Source organism: Notolepis coatsorum (assembly GCF_963971535.1).
Source record: "Notolepis coatsorum genome assembly, chromosome: 9".
Classification (NCBI taxonomy): Eukaryota; Metazoa; Chordata; class Actinopteri; order Aulopiformes; family Paralepididae; genus Notolepis; species Notolepis coatsorum.
Genome location: NC_140173.1, coordinates 31072877 through 31095545, shown reverse-complemented (window position 1 = coordinate 31095545; position 22669 = coordinate 31072877).

Here is a 22669-nt window from a genome sequence, read left to right as displayed (position 1 = left end):
CTGTCAAGGATGACGTCGTAGTCAAGAGTGTAAAACATGTTAAAATCAAAGCACGTTCAACAGAATAGCATCAAGCTAACGGCCGCTCCAACCGTTCGGGCGCTACTGCCCCCGCTCGCGAGACGCCGAGCTAACGGCGCACGCGACCAGAAGCGAGCTCACGGCGGCGCGCGAGAAGCTAAAGCTACCCCGCGCCAGGCCATGGCCTATAGCAGCAAGCTAACGTTACCTAGTGATCACGACATGCTAGCACCGCAGCTAACAGCTGACTGGCTAACAGTAGGCCCAACCCAAGCAGGCCATGCAGCGATCCCAGCAGGCTAACACAGCAGTTAACAGCTGACTGGCTAACCGTAAGCTAAGCAGCTATCACCTGAACATGTAAACAATGACATAACACTCACCCAGACAGGCCGCCGTTCTGAACCTCTCCTCACTTTTTAAGAGCAAAGAGAAACAAGATGTCAACACTGCTTTACAACGGTGATTTTACCAACACCCGACGGAATCAGCACAATACCAAACTGGCCTGTGTAGCTGACTTGAACATGGATCTGCCGCTATCGCACATCCATGCACATATCCCCTCGTGAAGGAATACTCTCATTTGGATATGAAAGATGGGGCCTTAACACGGTGACAGAGAGATGTCCACTCGTCCAGAACACACAGGGATCACCAGTGTTAATGGTCGCGGCCCACTAGTTAAAACTATAATGGTCTTCAGACCAAGGCCTTCTGACGCCTAGGTGGCCGAACAAAGGACCCTAGCCTGGGGCCGGTTTCCATAAACATTGTCAAGTAGCCCCCATAGCACTAACAGACAAGTGGAGCCTGCCAGCAAAACACTACTCACCCAACCTGGAACGCACCGCTTCTCACAACAGCGGCATGTCCGACAGTTCAGCTGTGGCCTGACAGGTTTCACCCCAACAAACACAGCAAAGAACTGCAGTTGAGAAGCATGCAGCGGCGTGCTCCCAATACGAAAACCGGTGGAGGGTTTTTAGAATGATCATCATCTTCCAGACACTCCAGTACGAAGACAATATCGCCGTATTTTCTCGAAAATAGTGAGAGAGAAAATAAAGATATGATGTCAACGTATCTTTGTTTCCCAAAGCTGCTCCTAATCCTTTCTTCCATCATGGTGTTAAGTGTGGGGATCTACCGAGGCACTTCTTCCTTGTGGTGAAAGCGAGAAGGAGGAGAGCAGGTGACCACACACCTGCTTATGAAGGTAAGCTGATGAGGGGTGTGGTCAGACGAATATTGGGATTAAAGGTACAATTGTGGTCTTTATTCAGTGCGCGTGCACATATGCGAGATAGTGCAGTAGTGATGCCAAGCAGAGCCCCTAACGGAACAGAACTACCAACGGGGAAGGGAGGACAGGGATTAGTGCAAAGTCGAGGCAAGACATGGCTGTTGCTTGGACAAGGAGTTGAGTTGAGCTTCTATCCCCAGGCCATCAGGATGCTCAATGACAACGACACTATGTAACAAACCATCAAATACACTCACAGCATACACATCCACACGCGCGGCACAACACTCACTTTAAATAAACGACTCACTGTAGCACCCACTTCACCCACTTTAGACACTTTAACACACTTTATATTTATATTTATTGGTAAAGAGATTTGCACTACAACTCATACCTCATTGCACCTTACCCTAAGTTGTACCTCATCCCATTCTGCATTGTACTTTATATTGTATTGTAACTCAGTTACTAATTTTGTTCTACTCTGTATTGTATATTGTATATATGTATATTGAACACTTTTGTTTTGAACACTTTTGTTTACACTTGTAACGTACTTTTGACTTCTATTTTTTACTTGTCTATTTTATTTTTATCTAGCACACTCTCAGGAGCAGAACAGGAAAAAGCATTTGATATAAAAGTATTCTGTATTTTTGTATGACAACTAATAAAGAAACTTGAAACTTGAAACTTCAGTGGCTTCTTTTTTGTCAGGAGGACTCTGCAGGTTCTTGGCGGTCGGTGGACACGGCCACGGCTACATTCTCCACTGTGATGGAAAGGTCGGTCAGCAGGGAGGATTTGGCCGGCAGGTGAAGCGGAGATGTCGGACAGACAGGCTAAGATCCTCTCTGAGACATGGATATCTGAGGGAGTATCGTCGGCATAGCAATGATACGAGGAGGCATGAGACGTGATAATGTTACCCAGAGATTTGGTGTAAAGGAGGAGGGGTACGAGGACCGAGCTCTGAGGGACGCCCATCTGAAGGGGGCGGGGGGCCGACAGGGTCCCTCTCCATGATACTTGGTAGGAGCGGTCGTCGAAGGTAGGATGCTAGCCATGCCAACTAATCCTCTGGTGGATTAGTACTTTATTTACATATTTCAAGCGACATCAGTGCCGTGTCAGGTCATGGACGTCCTCCCCTGCCACTCCCCTCGTCATGGATACCAATGATCTATAGCGAAGCCAGCTGCCAGGTCAAAGGTCATGGACCATGTGCGACTGCACTGTGCCAGTCTGAGGGCTTGAGCGTGTGTAACTATGTGACACAGGGGCGTTGCTGTGTGCTCAGCCAACCCTGCCTTGGACGATAAACAAAGAGGCAGCTTTATCAAAGTTACGCCTGATTAATTGAGAAAAGAGGTTCTAGCTTGGATTTACTAATGGAATCCTTTGACATTTAGTGTCCCAATATTCAATATTTCTCCATCGCTTACACATACACGCCTGTTTGTCTACAGCACACACACCACGCATGCACACACACACACACACACACACTGTACACACACACACACACGCACACACACTGTACACACACACACACACACACATACTGTAGTGTACACACACACACACATACTGTAGTGTACACAAACACACACACACACACGCACACACACACTAGCAAGCACCTGTGTAGTAGCATGGGCTATATAAACCCTATACACCTACAGTATGAATCATGAATTGTATGGTAAATTTGATTGGTAATCCAGGAGTGGATCGACCACCATCTGTGTCCTAATTCTTTATTGGGGGGGGGGGGGGGGGGTTCAAGCAAATTGGACACATGATGTCACAGGATGTAAGGTTTTTGTAACACTTTGGAAAAGTTGTACATCTCATAAGAAACAGCTTTGTTATGCATGTCATAGAACCACTGATGTGCCTGAGATATGACCATTTGTCAAAGATTGCCAACATATAAACATGTTGGAGCCCCTCATGTTACGTTTGGATGCTCTAGTATAAAGCAAATGCTGTGTCCCTTCCTGTTTATGTATAATAGTAAATATTAAATAATAATGAAATCAGTAGCGCGTGTGTGACTACTCGCAATATCTCGTTATTATTGCTGCTGCCATGCGCTTTATGCATTCTAAAAATAGATTTCATGACGTGCTTTATCGGGGGGGGGGGGGGTGTCTTGGATGGGGATGTAGGGATTGATGTATGAGGTGTTTTGGGGACTGGCAGTTCCGGGGGGGTTCACATGCCTTCGAGCGACATTGTACTATTGTACTTATTTTATGCCTATTCTTAAATCTGCACGTTTAAAATTGCACTACTTTTATTATCTTTTATACCTATTCTTATGTCTGCAATTTATGCATTGTTTTTTATTCTGTCAATTGTGTGCTGATTTTATGCCTATGTTATTCATTTTATACTAATTGCTGTGGGGCACTCTGGACTGCGGTCCATGTGTGAAAAGTGCTATATATTCATATTTATTATTATTACATTGTAAACATTTAAATGTCTGTAAAGTCTCAACGACATAGTCGTCAAGTGGGCAAGGCGCTCACCACGAATACTGGAGGCTGGGCTCAAACAGATCATCTCCCTGTTCGAGCCCAGCGCTCCACATTGCTTTCAGTTTAGCTGGTCGTCCGCATTAATACACATTGGCAGTATTAGGGGGAGGGAAACTGATGGGTGGGGATCGGGCGTTGTGGACAGCGACTCCTACAGGTCGGTTGGTGCGCCTGCGCAGTAGAATCAGGAAGCGACGGGGGCGGGGCCCCTCCAAAGCCCAGACACTAAAAGATCGAGCCGCACAGGTGGAAAGATGCGACTGCTGTTACCTCGAGTATCGGAGGGGACTCGTGCTATGTATGACTTAGTCCACATTGCAGCCGGCTTGTGGGAGGCATGAAACAGCGTTCAAAGACAGGGGAGGGTTGAATTGGACGATACGAAATTGGGATGGGAGAAAAATAGAAAATGGGAGAAAAAGTGGATCAAAAAATAAATTAAGTCTCGACGACATTGAAAATGAGGGTGACCTCAATTGTCTTTTCGAGAATAAATAAAGGTTTCAATGAATGCTAGTACTTGATCTGGGAAACCATTATCAAACATGTATCTACGTCCCTTTCTGTTCATGTATCTATACTGTATGTCTCTTCCTGTTTATGTTTATATCTATGTCAATTAATTTGTTATTGTATTATCATTAAGTCAGTTAATTAGTTAAATTGTATAATCGTTAAGTCAGTTAATTTGTTAGATCTATAATCGTTAAATCAGTTAATTTGTTAGATTGCATATTCATTAAGTCAGTTCTGTGTCGTATGGTTCTCGCTCGGCGTCACTACTGCACTATACTTCACTCGTGCATGCGCACTGAATAAAAAATTCCACAATGTACCTTTACATCCCAACATTCGTCTGGCCACACCCCCATCCGCTTACCTACATAAGCAGGGGTGTGGTCACCTACTCACCTCCTTCTTCGCTTTCACCACAAGGAAGTGCCTTCGGTAGATCCCCACTTGACGAGGTTGTTAGTAGAAGAAAGTTGGAAAACAAGGGATACGTTGACATCATATCTTTATTTTCTCTCTCACTATTTTCGAGAAAATACGGCGATATTGTCTTCGTTACTGGAGTGTCTGGAAGATGATGATCTGAACATATGTAGAGGGGTCTCACGCCCTTGGGGTGGGCCACCGAGCGCGGTTCACACCGGCCCGTCTGGGTGGCGCCCTCTTTTCATGTTTTAGATCAACACGCATATCTGCCCCTTCTCCTGGAGTAGGCATGTCGGCGTGGTTAGGGCACGGGACTGGTTCTGGTCACGCTGGTCCAGGTCAGTTAACCCGTTTGTCCGCCGGGGGTTCAGATCATCATTCTACACCTCCACCGGGTTTTTTCGTATTAGGAGCTCACGCCGCACACATGCTTCCCAACTACAATCCTCCTTGCTGCGGCTGGATGGGGTAAGACCCTCCAGCAACACAGCTGGACTGTAGGACGCACCGACTGTTGTGAGAAGCGGTGGGTTCCAGGTTGAGTGAGTAATGTTTGCTTGCGAGCACCACTTGTCTGTTAGTGCTATGGGGGCTAGCTGACAATGTTTACGAAAACCGGCCCCAGATTAGGGTCCTCTGTTCAGCCTCTTAGGCGACGGCAGAGGATCTTGGTTTGGAACCCATTATAGTCAACTAGTGGGCCACGACCAGTAACTGGTGATCCCAGGATTCTCTGGACGAGTGGATGCTTCTCTGTCACCGTGTAGGCCCCATCTTTCATATACAAATGAGAGTATACCCTAACGAGGAAATGTGGGCATGGATGTTCGTTATCGGAAGATCCATGTTCAAGTCGGCTGCAACCCAGATGGGACTGGTGCTGGCTCCGCCGGATGTCTGGTAAAATCACCGTTGCAAACTGTGTTTGACATCTCTTCTTCTCTTCTCTCTTAAAGGCGAGGAGGGTTTCAGACGGCGGCCTGTCGGAAGTGTGGCTTGTTATATCGTTTGTGTACGAGTTCAGGTGATAGCTGCTTAGCTTGCGTGCTAGTTGTGGCCTACCTGTTAGCCGCGCAGCTGTTAGCTGCGGCGTTAGCTCGCTGTGTTTACCAGGCTGGTATACGTTAGCTTGTGGCTATCAGCCGATCGGCTGTTAGCTTAATGCTACACTGTTGAACGTTCTGAGACTATAACATGCTTTAAACACTCTGACTACGACGTCATCTTTGACAGAGGATGTTAGTCGAACCTACCGGGAGCCCGGCCGGCGAGGACTGCGTCAACAAGGAGAACCGTAGCGGCGGGGTTGGAGCAGCGACGCTGCCTGTGTCGTCAAACACAGGATGCTGTGTTTACTATCGGTGCCCTGTTAGAGACTGCAGTTCGCTTGGTCTGCGCTCACGGTAGGAAGGTCCTGACCAGACCTTAAAACGCGTCTTCTTCCTTCCCTTCTAATGTTTTGTAATAACGATGTTTTCCAAAACGAGTGTTGCTGCAATACATTTAGGATACGACGCGAGTTGTGTGTGAATTGTCTTGTCACTGGTATTAGGGTTGTTTGTTACAGATGTAAAAATGATCTGGTTTGTTGTGTTGAGAAACATCATGTGTGTTCATGTACCGTGTACTCACAACTAAGGGGGTTAAACTAACCTATAAAGCTATACTTGGTGACATATGAGTGAAGAATGAATTCTTTTCTCAGCCTGTAATGACAATGAACAGTGTGTTCACATATTAACAGGTTTACCTGTTCAACTGGCTGTATCAAGGGTAAGGTAGGAGAGGTGTTCCCCCCGGTTCCCTGGGGACTTCCCCACCCTCCTCTCAGACATGTTGTTACAATATATTGTGTCACTGTGTGGTGGGATACGATGTAAGTAACCCTTAGCTTGGTTGCTGGGGTTGTGCTAAAACCGCTTGAGAAACTATATTTTCCTAAAGAAAAGATTGTTTGGTCATTTTTCGTGTGTGCTTAGCAAGGCCTGTGGCCGATACTAATCGAGAATTGTGTATTCTCTCATTATGAAAAATGGCGTTCCTCTGTAGAGTGTATTTGCCATTTTTTGTGGTAATAAAGGGTTGTGTGTGTCGTGTGATCTACAACTGGGTTAGGTTGGCCACAGAAGCACATGTGGAAGTCTGGTACCGGGGCTCTTAAGGGGGCCCTCTCTATTCTGTGTTTTTTCCTTAGTAAAAATCAGATAGCAGGTTAGCACATGTGCTGTGTGAAGCTGTTAGACACTTCATGTAGCTGACTGTGACTGTGTCATACTCTTTTTTGTCATTACATCGTATCATGGGTGTGGGGTCGTAAAGGGGTGAACTGGTAATCCTTTCCTCCCCTTTTCTGATTGGTCAGGGGTTAAAACCTCCTGTCCTTCAAGGTTCCTGTCACGTTGCTGTTCGGCACGTTACAGGGTAAGAGGGGGGGGGGGGAGTTTCCTGGTCCCACGCCCTGGAATATTGGGCGTGTGCACCGCTGAAATTCCCCCGCCATAGAGTACGTCACTGTGCGCGTCTCTGTTGGTAAGACTTCCGTGAGCTGTTCAGGTCCATATGATGGATCTGTTTCAGGGAGTGGTCAGGGCTCCTCCTCACGAAGCTCCTACTCGGGCCTTCTGTGAGTTAGGACTCTCCTTCCCTGTGAGGGAGCCTCCTCAGAGTTCAGAGCCTCCTCCTCAGATTGTCAAGGTGAGTAGAACTTCAAAAAGGAGTCCTGCTCTATTGTGTGTGTATTCGATTCAATTCGAGTATTGAGTGTGTATTGGTTCAGTGCCTCCTCCTCGGAGAGCCCTAACCCAAATGTTACATAGCTCAATGTTGCAATATATTCTTTTCAATCTATACAGCTCGCGTGGGAAGTCTCTCTGGGGATTTCCGTCTCCTCCCTATGGGAGGGTGGTGGGATGTAAAAATGTAAGCAATTTTTACCCTCAGTTGCGTCACGAGGGATTCATGTCAGTCTGTGTTCTTTCTTTTTTGAATAAAAAGAGGAAGGTACATGAAGCACGACGGCTCCGTGTCGTTCTCCCAGGCGACTTGGAGGAACAATGTTTGGTGTCTTGTTAGACTATCCATTGATGTGTTTGGGTCTCGACGCATACATAGTGCTGGCTCGGTGTGTTTCTGTTACAGAATCACACAGGGGCTAAGTGCGCCTTGGTTGCTTGTTGAAACAGCGTTTTTATAGGGCAACTGGGATGGAGTTTTGTCTCTTCCGAGCGCCAGTTTACTAGGTTGTCTCGATGAATTCTCGTTCATATCTGGGGGATGTTAACGGAATAGATCTGAACATATGTAGAGGGGTCTCACGCCCTTGGGGTGGGCCACCGAGCGCGGTTCACACCGGCCCGTCTGGGTGGCGCCCTCTTTTCATGTTTTAGATCAACACGCATATCTGCCCCTTCTCCTGGAGTAGGCATGTCGGCGTGGTTAGGGCACGGGACTGGTTCTGGTCACGCTGGTCCAGGTCAGTTAACCCGTTTGTCCGCCGGGGGTTCAGATCTGCTGTTCTGGTACCCTGAGGGACTTGTGCTTTTTTCGGGGGGAAAAATGCCGGGTCGGTCCGGGTGTCACAGGGTTAGGCGTTATGGAGACCCTATGTTGGGTACAGGTTGTACTCTGCACTATCGTAATGGCTTACGGCCATACCAACCTGTCCACGCCCGATCTCGTCCGATCTCGGACGCTACACTGGTTCGGTCCTGGTTAGTACTTGGTGGGAGACCGCCTGGGAATACCAAGTGCGGTGTGCTTAGGGCTGGTTCTCCATTATTTTCGCTCCTCTCTCACGCGTGGCGAAGAGGGGGCTGTTGGGGTGGTCTTGGACCTCCTCTGGTAACCCTGTGCTTCCCGTGCCGCCGGGCCCGGTCCGAAGTAATCTTTCGTCGACCCGTAGGCCTGGAATAACCCTTTTTTGAAAACTGAAACACTTGTACTGCGGTATAGCCAGTGTATGCCCGCAGGTGTGTTTTGGAGTTTTTTCTTGAGGGGTTATAGGAACAACCACCGCATAGGGTAACGACAGGGTGGTTGATTCCCTGGTGTGTTGGAGCAGTGTCAACTCCCGGGTTACCCGGTTGAGTGTGCCCCTGCACGTTCATGACGTCTGCCAATCATGTCAGCCTTCTCTGCCTCAACCCCTCTGGGTGGGTTTTTTTTTAATGGAGGCTTTGTCATGCAGTGTTAATTTTGGCAGCTATTTTCATTTTAGTTTTAGTCTTAGTCATGTGTCAAGTGCTCCTTTTTCGTTTTCATCATATTTAGTCATCTTCATTTATTTTTTGTTTAGTCAGTTTTAGTCAACTAAATGTCTGAGCATTTTAGTCTTAGTCAGTTTTTGTCTCAATTTAGTCTTTTTTGTTTTAGTCTAGATTTAGTTGACGAAAACGGATGACATTTTTGTCTATTTTTAGTTAATGTACTAAACAAAAATTATATTATATAAATGATAAAAAAAATATTCTTTTCTTTTTTTACAGCTACCGTTTTATATATACTGTTTTTTAGTAATAACTAGAAAGTAATGGTATTTATTCAACAACAGGTGGTTGTATTAGTATTAGTATCATTAAATGACAACGATGCTCAACTATATGCTTCACCCACGCAAAGGTTGTTGGCACATTGGTTCCACACGGACAGTATACATTGTTGCGCACTTCCTATCCAGTCGGCTCTGGTTCAGTTAGCTCCTAGCAGAGGCTCTCTGTTGTGATTTTTAATGCAAAATAAATATTCAACATTCTCTTTTGAGACTCCGCCTCAGACTCTTATCATTTGGCACTAAAAGCTAAACATTGTCACCGGTATGGCTGTCTGCATTATGTCATTAATTGTGTGCAGTTAGCTACATTAGCGTGAGCTAGCTTAGCCACTAGCTAACGCAATCTAGATGTAAATACAAACAATGTAACGTTACTGGTGACAAAGTTATTTACCTTGGAATACTCCTTTGCCAACTTGCTGTACTTTGCTTGCAGGTCTGCAGCTGGATTATGAATAGTCCCAACTTTAGCCAAGGTAACGTTCAGCTAAACTAGCTTTTCAAATAGCTCCAGCTAATGCTAATAACACAGAGCTCCCGTCAGCCGTCACACTGTTCTGTCGGGACAATGGCATTAAGTTATAATTAGTTTGTCTCGTCTTGTTTTAGTCAACAATATCAACATACATGAAGAGAAATTTCGTCCTGGTTTTTATAAATTACATTTTTGTATCGTCAGTTGTGGTCAACGATATTTAATAAACTATTTAGTCTCGTTAGCGTCACATGGTATTCAATAACGTGACGTCACGTCTCGTTGTCGTCATGAAAAAAACCTTCGTTGACGAACATCTTTCGTCATCAATTTAGTCAACAAAATTAACACTGTTGTCATGCAACAACGCCAGCATACGCCCCTTCCGCCGGGGGGGCTGTTTTCAGCTGACTCCTTTGGCGCCTGTCTCGTCCGCAGTGCTCCAGGCTCAGGTTACAGCCTGTTGCCTGGTTTCCCCGGTGCGCTGCCTGCTTCCGTTGGTTAACCTTTTTGTGTGCTTACGGCCATGCTGACTGCCTGTTCTGCAGGGTCAGTGTGCCAGGCGGTGTGCTATTGGGGGGGGCCTTATCCGAATACGCTGGCGATGTGGGGGGCGGTGTCACTAAGTGACCGCCTGGTGGGGTCTTGATGCCTGGCGTCATTGACCTCTCCGGGCCCCCGTTTTCCAGGGGATCCAGTCCCTTCAGTGGGTCTGGGTCTTCCTTCGCGCTCCGCTGCTACGGCCTTGCCACAGGGTTGGGTTTGCTCTTGACCCCGTGAGTCTGGGGGCAGTAACGAGGTTGTTCCTTCCGTTCGTTCCCGGGTGGCATGCGGGTTGTGCGTGTGTGTAGTCGTGGGGTCAAGCCACGGTCTGCTCACCCTGTGCGTTGAGTTGCTTGAGTGCCTCTTCGCACGGTCGGATCCGTCGCCCTCCCGTGAACCTCCAATAGGGGGGGTATCCTCCATTAGGGGGGGTCGGGGGGGCTCGGTCCTCCCCGATCTGATGGTTGTGGGGGGCCTCAGCGGGGTACATTTGTCGGGCGATGGCTCTCACTCGGCCTTCCTTGTGCAGTAGTGACGCCGAGCGAGAACCATACGACACAGAACGATAGGTTATAACTATAACCAAGTTCTGTGAGTAATGGTGACGCTCGGCGTCAGACGCCGCTGCGGCCCTTGATCTCACCTTGTGGTGAAAGCTTGGGAAGGAGGTGAGTAGGTAACCACACCCCTGCTTATGTAGGTACGCGGATGGGGGTGTGGCCAGACGAATGTTGGGATGTAAAGGTACATTGTGGAATTTTTTATTCAGTGCGCGTGCACGAGTGAAGTATAGTGCAGTAGTGACGCCGAGCGTCACCATTACTCACAGAACTTGGTTATAGTTATAACCTATCGTTAATTTGTTAGATTGTATAATCATTAAGTCAGTTAATTTGTTAGATTGTATAATCATTAAGTCAGTTAATTTGTTAGATTGTATAATCGCTAAGTCAGTTAAGTAAGGGATAATGACAGAGTATAGCTATACATTATCCCGCTTATTACAGGGCTAACTTACTAACAATATACAATTCATTTTACACCATCGACAAGACGAGATCAAATGATAGATAGGTACTTTATTTATCCCCTTGGGAAAATTCCAGTGACATACACATACAGCTCATCATCTCATTAACAACATCATATCACAATCATTACATTTTTACAGTAACAACGGCACAACATAAATTCAAACAGGCATGTACATTTGTTGACACATGTCGACTACAGATTGCCTGAGACACAATATGCGATTGTCGGCTGCAGCAACACCGGGGTGTCGTTGCGCCAGGCGGGAGGGAGGGAGGAAAGATTGTCAATGGGAGGGGCAGGGATTTGGGGGATAGGACTTTGGTGATGAGACAGTCTTAGGCTCCCCCCCTCCAGCACGCGTACTAGTCGGCTGCCGTCATAGGCGGCAGGTGTACACGCGGGAGGGGGGGGGTTGGGTATAGGGATTGGGGGTGGGGGGGCCACTTGCCACTCTTATCTCCCAGAGGGCCTTCGACTCCCTGGTTCGACCTTGGTCCAGGAATTTGTTTTTGTTTTGAGTGGAGTGAGTTTTAACAACTCCATCCAAATTGATTGAATTGATTGATTGAAAACTTTATTAACAGATTGCAGAATGGGTACAATACAGTACAGCTCAATACACACAATTGTTAAGGGGATGCAGACCAGAGAAAGACTTTCGTCTTGTTTACATCAGGGTCCCCCATTTTCAATTCATCATGACTGAATACATTAGTCCAAGTGTCCAAGTGTCTTAATCAGTTCATTTTGGTAGGTCCTGTGCGCGGTAAACAGATCCAAAATCTTCTTATTGCAGTCCAAAAGCTTCGATAATCCAAAAATGACCACGTCTTCAAGTTGGTAGCCCGATTATGATGTCCCAAGAAGCAGAGAGGGTTACCCTTATTCTGCTTCTTGACAAAAGTATGCAATCCACTGATTAGATCCATTTCGAGTTGATTTGAGTATAGTCCGGCAACCGGCACGAAACACAGAGCATAGCAGCGTCGGGCTTCATGGAGCAGTAGAGGCGGCGGTAGGAACGGCCTTGAGGAGCCTGGGGAGAGGAGAGAAATGCGACTGTCTCTGGGAACGGCTGGGAGGGGTTGATCTGGTTGATGTGCATGCATGCATGTACAAAAAAAAGTTTTTTCACAGGAAATTCACTGTATTATTTTCTGTACATACCATACAAATACAAAAAATTACTTTTTATCAAAATATTAACCATTAAATAAAGGTTGTAATCTGTAAATGTATTTGATTTTTACTGTCATTTGACAGTAAGTATTTGGAAACCATTGATGCCAGACATTTACCGTTTTCTTGCAGCTTTTTTTCTTCTTACAGTGTAGTCTTATATAGTAATATGTACGTATGTTTGTCCATGTGTGTCTGTTCCTCTAGCTTTGTGTATGTCCATGTGTGTCTGTTCCTCTATCTGTGTGTACATGTCTATGTGTGTGTGTTCCTCTATCTGTGTGTACATGTCCATGTGTGTCTGTTCCGTGTGTACATGTCCATGTGTGTCTGTTCCGTGTGTACATGTCCATGTGTGAGTGCATGTTTTGGTTTTGTTTCAGCCAGTGTTTCACCTTTTCACTCAATGTTTTCAGTGATGAATTGAAAATGGGGGACCCTGATGTAAACAAGACGAAAGTCTTTCTCTGGTCTGCATCCCCTTAACAATTGTGTGTATTGAGCTGTACTGTATTGTACCCATTCTGCAATCTGTTAATAAAATGTTCAATCAATCAATCAATCAATCAATCAATCAATCAATCAATCAATCAATCAATCAGTTTGTGTTTTTATTTCAGTCGGTAGGGCATTCCAAAAAGGAATCCCTTTTACCGAAAAGGATGACCGGAAGTGGTTTTGCACTCAGAGTCATGCATGAGGAGGGGAGGGTGGCCCAGAGTCACATCTCGTGCGCAGGGCCCAAAGATTATTGCTACGCCCCTGGGTATGGGAACATACATTTTTTTTTTGGATACATTTTTTTTTATTATTAATCACATGAAACAAGACAACACATTAACCACAATCACAATACACAGAACTTCACAGGAAAATAACAAAAACAATAATAATACAGACTAACAATTTATAAATTATAAAGACAAAAAGAAAAGAAAATAGTACAACTGAAAAGGGTTGTCCTAGCGGGCGTCACAGCGGCGAAGAAGCTAATAGCAATGAGATGGAAGGAGCCGGAGAAGCTCACAGTGATTAACTGGTCCCTAACACTGTTGGATGTGATTTATCTTGAGATATCCACGGCGCGGGTGATTGGGGTAGGGCAGGCTGGGATTGACCTGTGGTTCGCAGCAGCTGAGAAGGTCAGGACCGCCGTGTGTGGCTGAGCGGGGTTGGGGTGCTTGTGCGGGGGAGTCCGGCGGTCTCATGGGAGGGGGAGGAGGAAATGTCTTGTCTGTCGGGAACATACATTTTTTATAATTCTTTCTTTCAAACTTCTCAGGCAAATGCAATTTTTTTAGGACGTCAAAGGATAAATATATTTTTTTAATGAATTCAACTTTTTTTCAACATTATTTTCAGAATTTCTTTCAGAATTAAGCTCTAACACATCCTGGTATGTTTGGAGGATACAAAGAAAACCTCCCTCATAGGACACATCGGCGAGAAGGGCGGAGTAACTGAAACGTTGATAAGGACTGACGTACTGTAGTTTCAGGAAAACGTTGATAAACTGAGTAAATAAAAGTATTGAACTATAAGAGCTCAAGGTGACTTACCTGCCACATAGTTCAGAGCAGGACGCTGGAAACACCCTCTCTAACGCTGATCTAGTAGACACTGCTTCACAGCTGCCCAAACCAGCCACGCCTTGAGAGACCTTCCGGAACCATTATATCTGAAAAAGGTGAGTTCTTCTGGTTTTCTTTACACCAGTGGTTTCTTGAGGGGTTTCCAGTAAGTCCACAGCAAAATGAGTAATATTTTAATTTCAAGCCTACCGTATTGTTTAATTTACTAACCGAACTGTACGTAAAACACAGTGGGAAAGCCTACCGTACTGTTTAATTTACTAACCGAACTGTACGTAAAACACAGTGGAAAAGCCTACCATACTGTGCCAGTGTAGTATGGCATGGTACACTTAAGCAGTAGGAAGACCATATGAGTAAGATGGGTAAACTTAAATCATACTGGCATATTACTGAACATAATGAATGTTCTGAGGGATCACCTTCATCTCTTGATAGCCTACAGTTCTGTCCTGAGGAACTTGAATTGGCTCAGCCAATTGTGTGACTGTTTCCCAGACGACTGTGTTGTTTACCGTCTCTCCCGACAGGACGTCGCTCCAGCCCTCCTGAAATCATGGTACATCGTATCTGCTCCATTGACATCAGCAATGACTGCTCCATCTTTACCCTCGTCAACCCGAGGTGATTTCTCTCTCGCTATAGACATTGTTGTCTTTGACTTTTGTTTTCATCTCTTTTTTTCCCCTTTAATTTTATATCATATTACTTGTGTCCTAACCTTGTGCAGCAGTTGTCGGTTATCACAAGATCACACAAGAATCCATCTTGTCAGCCTTCAAGTTATGTGCTTGTTCCCCCGAACCTCGGTGGTTCTGACCATTCGGTGTCCTTTGAGGAAATACTGGGCTAATGAGCAGGACCCTGTTCCAAACAGTTTCATAGGACGACTTCCCAGATGGTTCTGTGTAACCGATCATCTGGCAGGTCAGGTTACTGGTGTGGTGTCCTTCAACCTTTAAAGAATTTTTTGTGCATAATTAGAATTTTTAGATTTATCAGTGAATTAGCTTGTGTCCCCCCCCCCCCCCCCCCCCTCCTTTTCTATGGGAGACGATGCCAGCTGGCAAGGTTCCTAGAGGCCACTTTAACAAAAGGTAGTTTGCTAATCTTTGTCTGGTTTGTTTGTTCCGTCAGGGTGTACACCGAGAGTGGTTGCTGTGAGGTGCCTCTGCCCCCCACGCTGACCCCCTCCGCCTCGGGCAACGCCCTGTTCAGGAAGAGCGAAGGCGCGGCCCGGGGCGCCGTGGGGGTCTTCACCTACGACCTCTTCAACCTGCAGAGAAACGACTCCACCCAGTGCCTCGCCGTCATGTTCTCCGTCCCCTACGACCGGAACCTGTACTCAAACTGGTTTGCCGTGGGCGTCCTGGACAGGGGCACAGAGTGCGACGCTAATCTTTACGATCAGATGTATGAAGGCAACGAGTCTCAGTTCGTCAGAGGCAAGGCGGACGGCTCCTGCATCACTTATGGAAGTGACTGTCTGACCGTCAGGGCCTCCATGTCAGACTGTGGCGAGGCGTCTCTGAAGGTAGAAGTGGTTAATCAAATGTCATATGGGTACTAATTAGGGCTGTCAGTTTATCGCGTTAATTCGATTAATTAATTACACAGCAAATTATCGCGTTATGAAAATTAACGCAAAAGTAATTACATTTTTTATTTTTTATTTTTTTTATCTCATTCATTCCATAAGAACGTAGAATAATTTATAGAAATCTTTTTTAAATGTTCCATTTGCATGTTCTTGGTATCTGATTCTAGGGACATTCATGGATCTCAGGGAATGTATTCCCAGTGTCAGAAATACTGTGTCTGTTACTAGGCTTGAGTAAATTGTAATGAACCAAATGAGAATATCAATTACATTTTTTATTTTTTATCTTTGACCAGACCTGAAACATCTAAGCAAATGAATAAAGGGAAGATGATTAAACAGAAGGTTTTGTAGATACAGTACTGAATTCTGCCATCCGGACACATGCAATTTGAAATATGATTATAGAATATAGAATATCAGGCCTAAAATGGTTATGCGATTAAAATGTGATTAATTAGATACATTTATTACAAATCCTGTAATTAATTAGATTAATTCTTTTTATCGCCTGACAGCACTAGTACTAATGTCAATAGACTGTATGGGTGGGAATCACCAGAGACCCCACAATATGATATATCACAATTCATTACTTTTTCAACTGTAAATGATGTCCCTAACAGAAAACTTTGTTAACATCTGCAATAAAAATATATATACATCATCTGTTTATCTAATACGATAACACGTTTTCAGTTTTCCGTCTGTTCACCTCATTATTCCAATCATTTTTATTGCAGTAAAAAGGGATTGTCAAGCGATATTGATTACAATGAAATTATGTAGATAAAAAAATAGAGATGTGGATTGCTATTTTTTCATCTACATAATTTCATTGTGCTGTAATTGACACAACACAAGGATTCAGTGTCCTCTGATGACATCACAGGAGGAGATATTTACTCTCAATAACTGTGAAAAGAAAAAGAAACATTCTTACTGTCTTATACTATCATGCACTCTTCCTACTTTACTAATGTCTTTACTTACTATGCACTCATCACTGCAGCACCCAAGTTTCAGCACTGTGAACATTGAACATTGTTATTACTCAATTGTCGTACTCTTCCTGATGACTTGTCGTACAGAACTTGTAAGTCACTTTGGATAAAAGCGTCAGCTAAATGACAAAATGTAAATGTAAATGTGAACCAAACGAATGTAGGCAAAACAGTTTAGGGCCTTGGGATGTGTTTAACCCTTTCACTACCACACTACAGAAGGTTATTTTTAATTAACCTGCACGTGGCCTGCTGTTTAGGATGCTTTTCAGCAGATCACAGAGGTTCACAAAGTACTGTCTGGCCTTTACACAGTCACTGGCTGAAAACACACTGGCATTTAGTGAAGGTTAAAGTCACAGGCAGCGACAGTTTTAGTGTCTCCAAGTAGATGACACACACACACACACACACACACACACACACACGCACACACACACACACACACACACACACACACACACACACACACACACACACACACACACACGCACACACACCATAACTGTACATAACAGTAGCCTACTACAGCAGATAGTAGTGTGAACATTATTGTTTGTTGTCTCCTTATCAAGCTCCAATTTAACCCCCAACCATGCTCTGACATTAATGGCCGGATCCACTGTATGAAATAATGTTGACATTTGCATGAACTACATGTAACAGATGAGCGCACGGAGGTATAACGATAGGTTATGACTATAACCAAGTTCTGTTAATAGTGGTGACGCTCGGCGTCACTCATGCACTGTCCCCGCACGTGCACGCGCACTGAATAAAAGACCACACTGTACCTTTATATCCCAATATTTGTCTGACCACACCCCTATCAGCTTCCCATATAAGCTTTCACCACAAGGCGAGATCAAGGGCTGCAGCGGCGTCGGACGCCGAGCGTCACCACTATTAACATAACTGTATCATAGTGGCTCCGCTCGGCGTCACTCATGCACAAGGGAGGCCGAGCGAGAGCCATCGGCCGACAAATATACCCCGCTGAGGCCCCCCACAACCATCAGATCAGGGAGGACCGAGCCCCCCCGACCCCCCCTAATGGAGGGCACCCCCCCTATTGGAGGTCCCCGGGAGGGCGACGGACCCGACCGTGCGAAGAGGCACTCAAGCAACTCAACGCACAGGGTGAGCAGACCGTGGCCTGACCCCACGACTACACACACGCACAACCCGCATGCCACCCGGGAACGAACGGAGGGAACAACCTCGTTACTGCCCCCAGAATCACGGGGTCAAGGGCAAACCCAACCCCGTGGCAAGGCCGTAGCAGCGGAGCGCGAAGGAAGACCCAGACCCACTGAAGGGACTGGATCCCCTGGAAAACGGGGGCCCGGAGAGGTCAATGACGCCAGGCATCAAGACCCCATCAGGCGGTCACTTAGTGACACCGCCCCCCACATCGCCAGCGTATTCGGACAAGGCCCCTCCAAGAGCGGGCCCTTTCCCCCCAATACACACCGCCTGGCACACTGACCCTGCAGAACAGGCAGTCAGCATGACCGTAAGCACACAAAAAAAGGTTAACCAACGGAAGCAGGCAGCGCACCGGGGAAAAACCAGGCAACAGGCTGTAACCTGAGCCTGGAGCACTGCGGACGAGACAGGCGCCAAAGGAGTCAGCTGAAAACAGCCGCCCCGGCGGAAGGGGCGTATGCTGGCGTTGTTGCATGACCAAGCCTCCATTTAAAAAAAAAAACCCACCCAGAGGGGTTGAGGCAGAGAAGGCTGACATGATTGGCAGACGTCATGAACGTGCAGGGGCACCCTCAACCGGGTAACCCGGGAGTTGACACTGCTCCAACACACCAGGGAATCAACCACCTTGTCGTTATCCGATGCGGTGGTTGTTCCTATAACCCCTCAAGAAAAAACTCCAAAACACACCTGCGGGTACACACCGGCTATGTGTTTCAGTTTTCAAAAAAGGGTTATCCCAGGCCTACGGGTCGACGAAACATTACTTCTAACCGGGCCCGGCGATACGGGAAGCACAGGGTCACCAGAGGAGGTCAAAGACCGCCCCAACAGGCCCCTCTTTGCCATGCGTGAGAGAGGAGCGAAAAGAATGGAGAACCAGCCCCAAGCACACCGTACTTGGTATTCCCAGGCGGTCTCCCAACCAAGTACTAACCAGGACCAACCTGCGTAGCGGCCGAGATCCGATGAGATCGAGCGTGTACAGGTTGGCATGGCCGTAAGCCATTACGACAGTGCAGAGTACAGAATGTACCCAACCAGGGTCTCCATAGCGCTTAACCCAGTGACACCCGGACCGACCTGGCATTTTTCCCCCTGAAAAAAGCCCAAGTCCCTCAGGGTACCAGAACAGCAGATCCGCAACCCCGGCGGACAACGGGTTTAACTGATCCGGACCAGCGTGACCAGAACCAGTCCCGTGCCCTAACCACGCCGACATGCCTACTCCAGGAGAAGGGGCAGATATGCGTGTTGATCTTAAACATGAAAAGAAGGCGCCACCCAGACGTTCGGTGCGAACCGCGCCCGGTGGCCCACCCCCAGGGCGTGAGACCCCTCTACATATGTTCAGATCCATTCCGTCATCATCCCCCAGATATGAACGAGAATCCGTCGACAACCAACACAGGTCGTCGGAAGAGGAAAAACCTCCATCCCAGTTGCTTTATGAAAACGCTGTTTTAACCTCAAGCAACCAAGGCGTGCCAGTCATTCGCCTGATCTTCAACAGAACACCCCGAGCTAGCACTATGCGTGCGTCGGGACACAACCACATCAATGAACAGGCTATTTAGACCTGTCATTGAATCCCCAAGGCGCCCAGGGGAACGACAAGAGGGGTGTGATGCTTCCTAACTCCAACTCTTTTTAATAGAAAAGAAGGAAGCACCAACAGCATGTATCCCAGTCTACACAGCCGGGGGTAAAAATTGTTTACATTTTTACATTCCACCACCCTCCCATAGAGAGGAGACGGAAATCCCCAGAGAGACTTCCCACGCGAGCTGTACAGATTGAAAAGAATATATTGCACCTTGAGCCATGTAAAAGTTTGGTTTTAGGGCTCTCCGGGGAGGAGGCACTGAACCCATACACACTCAATAATCGAATTGAATCGAATACACACACAATAGAGTAGGACTCCTTCTTGAGGTTCCACTCACCTTGACAATCTGAGGAGGAGGCTCTGTACTCTGAGGAGGCTCCCTCACATGGAAGGAGAGTCCCAACTCACAGAAGGCCCGAATAGGAGCTTCGTGAGGAGGAGCCCTGACCACCCCCCAAAACAGATCCATCATATGGACCCGAACAGTACACGGAAGTCCTACCAACAGAGACGCGCACAGTGACGTACTCTATGGCGGGGGAATTTCTGCTGTGCACACGCCCAATATTCCAGGGCGTGGGACCAGGAAACTCCCTCCCCCCCCCCCCCCTCTTACCCTGTAACGTGCCGAACAGCAACGTGACAGGAACCTTGAAGGACAGGAGGTTTTAACCCCTGCCCATCAAAGAAGGAGAGAAAAGGATTACCAGTTCACCCCTTTACGACCCCACACCCATGATACGATGTAATGACAAAAAAGAGTATGACGCAGTCATAGTCAGCTCCATGAAGCGTCTAACAGCTTCACACAGCGCATGTGCTAACCTGCTATCTGATTTTTACTAAGGAAAAAACACAGAATAGAGAGGGCCCTCTCAAGAGCCCCGGTACCAGACTTACACATGTGCTTCTGTGGCCAACCCAACCCAGTTGTAGGTCACACGACACACACAACCCATTATCACCTACAAAAAATGGCAAAAACACTCTACAGAGAAACGCCGTTTTTCATAATGAGAGAATACACAATTCTCGATTAGTATCGGCCACAGGCCTTGCTAAGCACACACGACAAGTGACCAAACAATCTTTTCCAAAGGAAATATAGTTTCTCAAGCGGTTTCAGCACAACCTCAGCAACCAATCTAAGGGTTACATCGTATCCCTACAACACAGTGATACAATACATAGTAACCAACATGTCTGATAGGAGGGGAGGAAGCCCAGGGAACCGGGGGGAAAACACCCCTCCTACTTTACCCTTAATACGGCCAGTTGAACAGGTAACCTGTTTAATATGTGAACACACTGTTCATTGTCATTACAGGCTGAGAAAATAATTCATTCTTCACTCATATGTCACTAAGTATAGCTTTATAGGTTAGTTTAACCCCCTTAGTTGTGAGTACACGGTACATGAACACACATGATGTTGCTCAACACAACAAACCAGATCATTTTCACATCTGTAATAAACAACCCGATTTGCATGGAGAAGCTAATACCAGTGACATGACAATTCACACATAACTTGCGTCGTATCCTAAATGTAGTGCAGCAACACACGTTTTGGAAAACATCGTTATTTACAAAACATTTAGAAGGGAAAGAAAGAAGAAGTGTTCAAGGTCTGGTCAAGACCTTGCCTACCGGGAGCGCAGATCAAGCGAATTGCAGTCTCTAACATGGCACCGAAGTAAACACAGCTCCTGTGTTTGACGACACGGGCAGCTCGCTGCTCCAACCCGCCGCTACGGTGCTCCTTGTTGACGCAGTCCTCGCCGGCCTGGCTCAGGGCAGGTTCGACGAACATCCTCTGTCAAAGATGACGTCGTAGTCAAGAGTGTTTAAAACATGTTATAGTCACAGCACGTTCAACAGTGTAGCATTAAGCTAACGGCCGCTCTCGGCCGATAGCAGCAAGCTAACGTTTCCTAGCCTAGCCTAGGTAGGCCACCTAGTGACACAACAGGCTAACGCTGCAGCTAACAGCTGACTGGCTAACAGTAGGCCACCACTAGCACGCAAGCTAAGCAGCTATCACCTGAACTTGTACACAATGATATAACAAGCCACACTCAGACAGGCCGCCGTTCTGAAACCCTCCTTACTGTTTAAGAGAGAAGAGAAACGAGATGTTAACACAGTTTTACAACAGTGATTTTACCAACATCCGACGGAGCCAGCACAAGTCCCATCTGGGCTGTAGCTGACTTGAACACAGATCTTCCGATAACGAACATCCGTGCCCATATTTCCTTGTGAGGGTATACTCTCATTTGTATATGAAAGACGGTGACAGAGAAACATCCACTCGTCCAGAAAACACAGGGATCGCCAGTGTTACTGGTCGTGGCCCACTAGTTAACTATAATGGGCTTCAGACCAAGGTCCTCCGCCGTCGCCTAAAGGCTGAACAAAGGACCCTAATCTGGGGCCGGTTTTCGTAAACATTGTCAGCTAGCCCCCATAGCACTAACAGACAAGTGGAGCTCGCAAGCAAAACATTACTCACCAACCTGGAACCCACCGCTTCTCACAACAGCGGCGCGTCCTACAGTCCAGCTGTGTCGCTGGAAGGTATTACCGCAACCAGCCACAGCAAGGAGGACTGCAGTTGAGAGGCATGTAGCGGCATAAACTCCCAATACAAAACCCGACGGAGGTGTAGAATGATCATCATCTTCCAGACACTCCAGTACGAAGACAATATCGCTGTATTTTCTCGAATATAGTGAGAGAGAAAATAAAGATATGATGTCAACGTATCTCTTGTTTTCCAACTCTTCTCCTACTATCACATCACGTCAAGTGGGGATCTACCGAGGCACGCCTTGTGGTGAAAGCGAGAAAGGAGGCGAGGGGGTGGCCCCACCCCTGCTTATATGGGAAGCTGATAGGGGTGTGGTCAGACAAATATTGGGATATAAAGGTACATTGTGGTCTTTTATTCAGTGCGCGTGCACGTGCGGGGACAGTGCATGAGTGACGCCGAGCGGAGCCACTATGATACAGAACTGACCTTTTGGTGGATGGAGCCTCATTATGACTGAGTCTTTATGGCCACGTGGGAAAAGTGAGTTTCCCCTTAGTTGTGGCGCTTGATTCCACCAATA